Source organism: Scyliorhinus torazame, chromosome 8 (assembly GCF_047496885.1).
Source record: "Scyliorhinus torazame isolate Kashiwa2021f chromosome 8, sScyTor2.1, whole genome shotgun sequence".
NCBI lineage: Eukaryota > Metazoa > Chordata > Chondrichthyes > Carcharhiniformes > Scyliorhinidae > Scyliorhinus > Scyliorhinus torazame.
Genome location: NC_092714.1, coordinates 226,043,794 through 226,054,002, shown reverse-complemented (window position 1 = coordinate 226,054,002; position 10,209 = coordinate 226,043,794). Strand labels below are relative to the sequence as shown.

General features: G+C 46.9%; 1 long non-coding RNA gene across 1 annotated transcript; it reads right to left on the bottom strand.

Moving 5' to 3' along the window:
• Window positions 1-3,378: 3,378 nt before the first annotated feature.
• Window positions 3,379-5,191, bottom strand: LOC140428824 (uncharacterized). Its single transcript, XR_011948908.1, has 3 exons — window positions 5,125-5,191; window positions 4,496-4,574; window positions 3,379-3,897 (listed from the first exon to the last, which is right to left on the bottom strand). It is a non-coding gene; the product is annotated as an uncharacterized lncRNA (long non-coding RNA).
• Window positions 5,192-10,209: the final 5,018 nt, after the last annotated feature.

Below are 10,209 nucleotides of genomic sequence, written 5' to 3'. Positions count from 1 at the left end.
TTATCCCTTCCCCTCCCCCTCCCTCTTCCACATCCCCCCCCCCCCTGTACTGAACAATTCCTCAAACACTGTCATGAACAACCCCCGCCTCATCTCAAAGCCCTCTGCTGAACCCCTCAACTCAAATTTAATCTTCTCCAACCAGAGAAAGTCGTACAAGTCCCCCAGCCAGGCCACCACCCCGGGCGGCGTATCCGACCTCCAATTTAGCAGCATCCTTCACCGGGCAATTAGCAAGATGAAGGCCACAACATCGGCCCCCTTCCCTTCCAGAAGCTCCGGCATTTCCGATACCCCAAAAATCGCCACCATCAGATCCGACCCAACCTCCATCCCCACAATTGTGCCCCGAACACCGCCTCCTAGTATCTCTCCAGCTGCTCGCAGCCCCAAAATATGTACGTATGATAAGATGGCCCTCACCCACACTTCTCGCACTCATCAGCCACCCCCGAAGAACCCACTCATCCTCGCCTGAATCATATGCACCCCATGCACCACCTGAATCAAGCTCACCCTTGCGCAGGAAGAGGTTGAGTTCATCCTCCACATCGCCTTGCACCACAATCCCCAACTTATTTACCGCCCCCCCCCCAACTCCCATTTGTTCTTGATCCTCACCACTTGTGGCCACCCTTCACCCCCAACCACCCACATATATCTCCAACCCTACCCTCCTCAGCACTACCCTCCCCAACTCATCCGGGAGCAGCAATTGCTCCAATAAAGTGTACTCCGGCAACCTGGGAATCGCCATTCACTCTTTCCGTGCAAAGTCCCTCACCTGCATATATCTAAACTCACTCCCCCTCGGTAACTCAAGCCTCTCCCGCAGCTCATTCAGACCCGCAAACTTCCCTTCTGAGTACATGTCCCTCACCCTCTCCAACCCCGCCTCCCTCCATTTCCGTTACATCCCGTCCATCTCTCCCAGCTTGAACCTGTGGTTCCCACACAGTGGCGTCAATACCGATATCCCCTCCAACTTAAAATACCTAATCCGCTGATTCCACACCCTGACCGTCGACAGCACCACCGGGCTCCCTGTATACTTCCCCGGAGCTAATGGCAGAGAAGCTGTCACCATGGCCCTCAGACTGGATCCCCTACAGGACTACTCCTCCATCTTGACTCACTCTGTTCTCCCCCCCCTCCCCACCCCCGCCATCGCCGCCCAATAGTAGTGCAGCAGGTTCGGGCACGCCAACCCCACTTTCTGTCTCTGCCTCTGCACCAGAGTCCTCTTTACCCTCAGTACCTTCCTTGCCCATATGAACTCCGAGATCACTGTCTCCAACCTCCGGAAGGTGTCCTTAGGGAGAAATGTTAGGAGGGTCTGGAAATAAAACAAGAAACTTGACAGCACATTCATCTTTACCACCTGCACCCTCCCTGCTAGTGTCAGATGCAACATAACCCATCTCTTAGAATCCCCTGAATGTCCTCCACTAGCGTTGTCAAATTCCACCTGTGCATCATAGCTCATTCTTGCGTCACCTGAATCCCCAAATACCTAAACCTCTCTCTAGCTACCTTAAACAACAACATCCCCAGATTGGCCTCCCTCCCCATAGCATTCATCGGAAATACCACGCTCTTCCCAACATTCAACGTGTACTCGGAGAAGGCCCCAAACCTCTCCAACAGTCCCATGATCCTGCCCATACTCTCCCGTTGGTCCGATACAAACAGCAACAGGTGCTCCTTGCTCCCCCTCACAATACCCTGCCACTCCACAGACCCCCGAAGGACCTTCACCAAGGGCTCAATTGCTAGAGCGAACAGCAACTGCGGCAATGAGTATCCCTGCCTCGTTCCACTGTGCAGTCCAAAACTTGGTGAACTCATCTCGTTCATACGCACACTTGCCACTGGGGACACATGCAGCAGATGCACCCATGCCACAAACTTCGAACCAAACCCAAACCTTCCCAGAATTTCAAAAATGTATCTCCAGTCCACCCGATCAAAGGCCTTCTCCGCATACATAGGAACAATAACGTCTTGCGCCAGCCTCCTGATATTGCTGGAGAGCTGACGGTCCTTTACAAAACCCATTTGATCCTCAGAAACCACCCCAGGCGCACATCCCTACATCATCCCCGGCAACACCTCAGCCAGTACTTTCACATCCGTATTCAAAAGCGAAATGGGCCTATACGACTGACACTCCAGCAGATCTTTCCCCTTCTTTGGGACCAGTGTAATCAATGCCTGTATCAACTTCTCTAGCAACTTCCCCTCCTTCAATGCCTCACTAAACATCCGCAACATGTGGTGCCAACTCTGCCGCAAAAGCCGGAAAGCCACCTGGCCCCGGGGCCTTCCCCAACTGCATTCCCCTGATACTATCTATCACCTCCCTCAGCCCCAGCGGCTCCTCCAACGCCTGTCTCTTCTCTTCCTCCAACCTTGGTGTAATGTTTTGTCAGATAGCCTGATTTATATTACAGGAACACTTGTAGCTAAATCTATAAATTATTTATTAATATTAACTGTGGGTCAATTATATACAAAATAACAGATGAATAACAGTGTGATTATGCAAAAGCAACCTCTCACTCCAGCTCCCCAGTCAGTCTGCCGTCACCTGACTCTAACAGTCACTTAGATACTAGTGAGACTCCTGGTGGTCAGTCGGTGAATTACAACACAACCATGATATCACAACACTCCGGTATATCATCATCCCTGAGTATAAACAATCCTCTAGTTGTTTGCCCAAGTCAACTTAAACATTATGAGGGACATTACTTTGTCCAGAGACAGGGGCAGGGTCAGCCACCCTTGTTGATCCATCTCCCACTTCCGAGGACATCCAACCAATTGAAGCATTTATATCATCCCAAGAGCAGTTCAATTAGTGCGGACAAGAGATCTAAACTGGAATACACCTGGTTCAACATTGCAGCGTGGATTACCAGAGTGACACATCAAGTATCATGTAGGTGATTCAACGTGTAGACAATTCTTTAAGAAGAATATTAGGTTTAATAGATATCATTCGGTTAGTATAGTTGAAACAATGCATGTCTCAGAATAAAGGATCAGATTATTTTATGGCATAAAATATAACCAGGAAGTGATGATAATAGTTTGGACTCTGCAACGGGAACTTAAATTGGGAATTGAGGGTGAACGTGTTTGACAATACAAATGTATCTCGAGCAGAGCATCATATCAAAATGACAATTTTGCAACAATATAAACACAGAATATGAATCCCTCCTGAAGTCTTAAATTAGAAGTTATAATCAGATATTAAGTTGATTATGCTGAAAATCTATCTCAGTACTTTGAATTTCCCCCAAAACATTAAAGAGGAACAAAAACTCAAAGTTGACAACTAAAACATTTAATTTTTATTCACTGTGCTGATTAAAATCACTCAGAAAATTGATGATTACAGTTAAGAAACAAATTATCGACTTCAAAGAGACAAGAGAAACAAAAGGTTCTGGAGGTCCCCTTTGCAGTTAGCTTCTTTTTCCTGGACTCACCTTGTCTTGTAATATATATGACAGATGACCAAAGTTCATGGCTCAGGTTCACTGCAAGTCAGGGTTAGAGCGACTCGCTCCTAAATATAGAGGCGGGCGAACCAGAGGTTGGCCGGGATTTGTTTGCACTCAGGGCAGCATTGCTAATGATATTGTTCTGCTGCCAGCAGCCATTAGAGGTGGCGACAAGGAGTCCTCTCCTCTCCGCGGCATCCTGCACTATGGATTTCGGTTCTCAGTATCAGAGTGCTTGGTGACAATGGATCAACCCTTAAACGCAAGGTGTCTGAATGATCTTCGAACCAACGATTCCACCGAGTGCTTTGGAAGAGCTAAAGGATCTCAACACCGAGAACTTTGCATGGTTGAACTGTTTCGGCCGATGTCATTTCCCCACCTTTATGATACAAGTTATTGTTTCTATTACATTTGAAGCACAGATTTGGAAAGAAAACAAGGATCATCACATGGAATTCAATCATGGAGGATAGAAACTCATTCATTTTTAGGATCCCATGTCGTTTGGGGGCCCCAAGCCACAGCATGGGGTGTTTCATTTGTAAACCTGCACCTGATCCCTAGCCAAGCTGCCTCAGTACAGCTGCAACATTAGCATTTACCCAACAATGTGGAAAATTAGCCAGGTGCGTCCTGTACAAAAAAGCAGGACAAATACAATCCAACCTGCCCATCTGTCCACTTTTTTTTTAAACAAATTTATACCCAATTCATTTTTCCCAATTAAGGGGCAATTTAGCGTGGCCAATCCACCTACCCTGCACATCTTTGGGTTGTTGGGGCGAAACCCACGCAAACACGGGAAGAATGTGCAAATGCCACAAAGACAGTGACCCAGGGCCGGGATCGAACCTGGGACTTCGGCGCCGTGAGGCAGCAATGCTAACCTCTGCGCCACCGTGCTGCCCTATCTGTCCACTCTTAACCTTCAGCAAAATGATGGAAGATTTCATCGAGAGTTATCAGGTGGCACTTACTCAGCAAAAATCTGGTAATTGATGTTTAATCTGTGTTCCACCAGGTAAACTCGCTTCCAGACCTCAATCCGGCATCGGTCTAAATATGGACAAAATGTTAAATGAAATGAGAGTGACTGCCCTGACATGAAGCTAGCATTATACAAAGTATGGCATCAAGGATCCCTGGTAAAAATTTAACTCAATGAGATACAAGAAAAGCTCTTCACCAGTTGAAATGATATGTAGCAGAAAGGGGCAAGTAGTGTTCATGCCAGGCAATGGCCATCTTCCACAAGAGAGAATTGTAATTTCAGAGAGTCGTTGCTCACTTTCCTCCTGTCTATTTCTTCCCTCTGGAGACTAGAGTCTTCTAATGCTAGCCATGAATTGTAGCTGTGCTGCAATAGGCTTTCCAATTCTCTCTTTTGTGCTCACCTGTAATTGTTCGCTAAACACACTGAAATTTGTCATTGTTGAACACAATAGTGTTCTAATGGCGCTTGCTGTCTGTGTGCTTCCAATTTGCAGACATCACTGACACTACGGCCTGCTTCAAGTCAGTTTGCAAAGCAATTTCAAAAAGAAGAAGAAGAAAATGTAAAGGAGAAAACAGAAGAATTGAAAAAGAAGCACTGACGCCAACTTACCTGTGGATGTTGGAAATCTGAAATTAAAAACAGAAAATGCTGGAAATGCTCCGTGAGTGAGACTGTGGCTGTGAAGAGAGAAACGGAGTTAACATTTCAGCTCATTGACCTTTCATCAGAACTGGAAAAAACAAGAGATGCAACAGCTATAAAAAAGTGCAGAGGTGGAAATGTTGGGTGAGGGTGGGAGAAAGAGCACTCAGGAAGATTTGTACTGAAAGTGGAAGGCCGGAGAGATTAAATGACAAAACAAATGATAGTGTAAGGCAAAATGGATGACACTGGGACAAAAAAAGCAAAAGGTGGGCCCAGAAGAACTGAAAATGTTGAGAACAGAATTACTACCAGCAATTGCTGTCCAAAATGGTAGCAACAATTATGATCGGAAATTGTTGAACTTAATGTTGAGTCCAGAAAGCTGTAAAGTGCCTTACTAGAACATAGAACATTACAGCGCAGTACAGGCCCTTCGGCCCTTGATGTTGCGCCGACTTGTGAAACCACTCCAAAGCCCATCTACACTATTCCCTTATCGTCCATATGTCTATTCAATGACCATTTGAATGCCCTAAGCGTTGGTGAGTCCACTACTGTTGCAGGCAGGGCATTCCACGCCCTTACAACTCTCGGAGTAAAGAACCTACCTCTGACATCTGTCCTATATCTATCTCCCCTCAATTTAAAGTTATGTCCCCTCGTGCTAGACATCACCATCCAAGGAAAAAGGCTCTCACTGTCCACCCTATCTAATCCTCTGATCAACTTGTATGCCTCAATTACGTCACCTCTTAACCGTCTTCTCTCTAACGAAAACAGCCTCAGGTCCCTCAGCCTTTCCTCATAAGATCTTCCCTCCATACCAGGCAACAATCTGGTAAATTTCCTCTGCACCCTTTCCAATGCTTCCACATCCTTCCTATAATGCGGCGACCAGAATTGCACGCAATGCTCCAAATGCGGCCGTACCAGTTTTGTACAGCTGCAACATGACCTCATGGCTCCGAAACTCAATCCCTCTACCAATAAAAGCTAACACACCGTACGCCTTCTTAACAACCCTCTCAACCTGGGTGGCAACTTTCAGGGATCTATGTACATGGACACCGAGATCTCTCTGCTCATCCACACTACCAAGAATCTTACCATTAGCCCAGTACTCTGTCTTCCTGTTATTCCTTCCAAACTGAATCACCTCACACTTTTCTGCATTAAACTCCATTTGCCACCTCTCAGCCCAGCGCTGCAGCTTATCTATGTCCCTCTGTAACTTGTAACATCCTTCCGCACTGTCCACAACTCCACCGACTTTAGTGTCATCTGCAAATTTACTCACCCATCCTTCTACACCCTCCTCCAGGTCATTTATAAAAATGTCAAACAGCAGTGGCCCCAAAACAGAACCTTGTGGTACACCACTAGTAACTGGACTCCAGTCTGAACATTTCCCATCAACCACCACCCTTTGTCTTCTTCCAGCTCGCCAATTTCTGATCCAAACTGCTAAATCACCCTGAATCCCATGCCTCAGTATTTTCTGCAGTAACCTACCATGGGGAACCTTATCAAACGCTTTACTGAAATCCATATACACCACATCAACTGCTTTAACCTCATCCACTGGAAGGTGAAATATTGCTCCTTGAGCTTGCATTGGAACCTGGAGATTAAGGTCAAAATGTTAGGGTGGGATCATGGCAAAGAATTAAAAGGACAAGTGAATTGAAGCTGAGGGTCACACTAATGTACTAAACAGAGCTATTCTCCAAAACAATCATTCATTCTGCCTATAGTTTCCCCTAACGTAAAGAAGCCCATATTGTGAATCGTGTAATGGGCCAGAGTTTAGAGAACCCCAAAGTGTATCATGGAGTTCACCTGGCCCACAACCTTTAATAGATTATGGTATGGGGAGCACACGGCCCACTCTACGCGTATGGTACAGCAGAAATGGAAAAGTATTTTTTCACGCAAAACAATGTTTATTCTCTGAACTCAAGTTAACCTTTTTAAAACATACAGTGAACATCTTAACCATCAATTCAAATACAACCCCCAAAGAATACAACACTAAGTAATCCTTTAAGCTTTCCTTTTAACATTAATACGACTTAAAACACCTTTTACCAGAAGCACAGCAGGTTAAAGTCACTACTGTTATTCATTTTAAATCACCAGGATCGATTTACAGTCTCTAGATTACAGAGAGAGATTCATACACCTTCTGGCTGTGACTTCAGCTATCCAGCTCTGAAAACGAAACTAAAACAAAAGTAAAAAGCTGACAGACAGCCCACCTCCACCCACTCTCTGACATCACTGCAGTAGTAAACACCCATTTCTTAAAGTGGTCACACTACAGATATTTATATACACACCCATTTATAAACTCCCATTTCTTAAAGGTACTCTCACATGACAATAGCACATTTAATATACCAAATTTAACAAAGTACAAGCAAATGTTGACAAGGTCAAGGGGTTTTGAAGGGGGGGGGGGGGCGGGCAGGAAAGTGGAATTAAGACCAAATGGTCCACTGCTGTTCCTATTTCTTTTTTTTTCTTAAAATCTTTTTATTGTTTTTGCTCATACTTATAAACAGTTGTTATTTATAAACATTACATTTTCTTGCCCACGCTAATTTGCTTTATTTTACAGAGAGGTTTGTTTTGTCCATCATTTGACTAACTATACATACATTTTGCTGCCCTCTGGATTGGTCTATGATATCCCCCCTTCCTCCTCCTCCCCCCCCCCCCCCATTGGTTTCAGCACCCTTCCTCTTCTCTTGTGGTTTCCCCATTCCACCCCCCCCCACCCGGGTAGCACAGTCCTTTGGTTCATCATCTTTTTGTTTTTTGTTTTTTTCCAAGCTTACTCCTCGTTGCTGGCCTCGAACAGGTTTTGGAACAGGCCGACGAACTGCCCCCAAGTATCCAGGAAGCCTTCCTCTGACCCTCGGATGGCGTACTTAATCTTCTCCAGGTGGGGAAATTCCGAGAGGTCAGCGAGCCAGTCTGCAGCTGTGGGTGGTGCTGCCGATCGCCAGCCGAGCAGGATTCTCCGGCGTGCGATTAGGGAAGCGAAAGCAAGGGTGTTGGCCCCCTTCCCCATGTGTAGCTCTGGCTGCTCCGAAACCCCGAAGATTGCCACCATTGGGCATGGCTTCACCCTCACCACCACAACCTTGGACATTGCCTTGAAGAAGGCTGTCCAGAACCCAGCAAGCTTGGGGCAAGCCCAAAACATGTGGGTGTGGTTGGCCGGGTCTCTCTGGCACCGTTCACATTTGTCCTCCACCTCCGGGAAGAACCTGCTCATTCGGGTTCTGGTCAGGTGCGCTCTGTGCACCACTTTGAGCTGCATTAGGCTTAGCCTTGCACAGGAGGAGGATGAGCTCACCCTGCTCAGTGCTTCGCTCCAGAGTCCCCATCCTACATCTGTCCCCAGTTCGTCCTCCCATTTTTGTCTGGTCCCGTCCAGTGGTGTTCGGGCTCTGTCCAGTAGCTGTCCGTATATTTTCCCACATAGCCCCCCCTTCTCATTGCTTGTGCCTATCAGGTCCTCTGGTAGTGTGGTTTCTGGGGCCCCGGGGTACCCTACCGTCTCTTTGCGGAGGAAGTGCTTTATTTGGAGGTGTCTCAATTCCTGTCCTCTTGCTAGTTTCCACTTCTTCGTCAGTTCGTCAGTCTGTGCCCTACGTAGAAGTCCCCGACCGTCAGTGTGCCCCTGTCCCGCCTCCATCTTTTGAAGGTGGTATCTAGCATGGCTGGGGGGAATCTGTGATTGCCGCAGATGGAGGCCATAAGGGACATTTTGGTTATTCCGAAGTGCTGTCTCAACTGGGCCCACGTTCTCAGCGTGGCCGCTACCACTGAGTTCGTTGTGCACCTTTATGAGGAGGATGGGAGTGCTGCTATGGCCAGGGTCCATAGGGTTGTTCCTTTACAGGATGCCTCCTCCATTTGTACCCAATCTGTGTCGGGTTCTTGTACCCATCCCCTCACTTTTTCTGCCGTTACTGCCCAGTGGTAGTATTGTAGGTGCGGTAGAGCCAGGCCCCCTCTGACTTTCCCTCTTTGCAGTGTCGGCTTGGGAATTCTCGGGTTCTTGCCCGTCCCCACACAAATGCCATGATTAGCCTGTCTATGTTTTGGAAACAGGCCTTGGGGATGAAGATCGGTATGGATCTAAACAGGAAGAGGAACCTTGGCAGTACGTTCATTTTGATCGTCTGCACTCTTCCCGCCAGGGAGAGTGGGAGTGAGCCCCACCGTTGAAGGTCTTTTCTTACTTCCTCCACCAGGCTGGTCAAGTTCTACTTGTGGACCTGTGTCCAGTCTCTGGCTATTTGGATCCCCAGGTAACGGAATCTGTTCTGGGCCGTTTTGAACGCAAGCCCCTTCAGCTCTGTCCCTCCCCCTTTTGGGTTCACTGGGAATGTCTCGCTTTTGCCCAGGTTAAGTTTGTAGCCCGAGAAGGTTCCAAACTCTTTCAGTACTTGCAGTATTGCCTTCAGTTCCTCCTGTGGCTTTGAGACATAGAGGAGCAGGTCATCTGCATCGAGTGAGACTCTGTGCTCTCTGTCTCCTCTCCGGATCTGTTCCTATTTCTAATGATCTTATGATCTAAGCAGACATTTAGGACCAAGAAACTAGAAACTGTTTAAGTGGTAGAGGGCATCAGACTAGTTACAGGTGTAGGTGCGAAGAAGCAATGACTCTAAGCTGGACAAGAGAGGAAAAAAACAATAAAAGAGCCCAGATAGATAGAAAGAAGGCACTGGACTGGTCTGTGAACTGTTTGTTGCCATATTCTATGAGTCTATGCAGTAGGACATTGCCCAGCTGGAGTAGCAATCAAAGCAAACAGATGGCAATGTGGCTTGCAAAGAGGCAAGTGACCAGTGACCTACTGCGGCTCCTGGAATACCCTCTGTTTCATAGCTCAAGCTCTGAAACACAAAGTGATTGGTGGCGGTAGGCCTATCCTTATTAGCAACAAGCCCGCCCACCATCTATCATGTCCATATGTAAAGTGACTGACCAACTTTCTCTTAAGTCTGAAATGTCATAATTGCTTGTCTC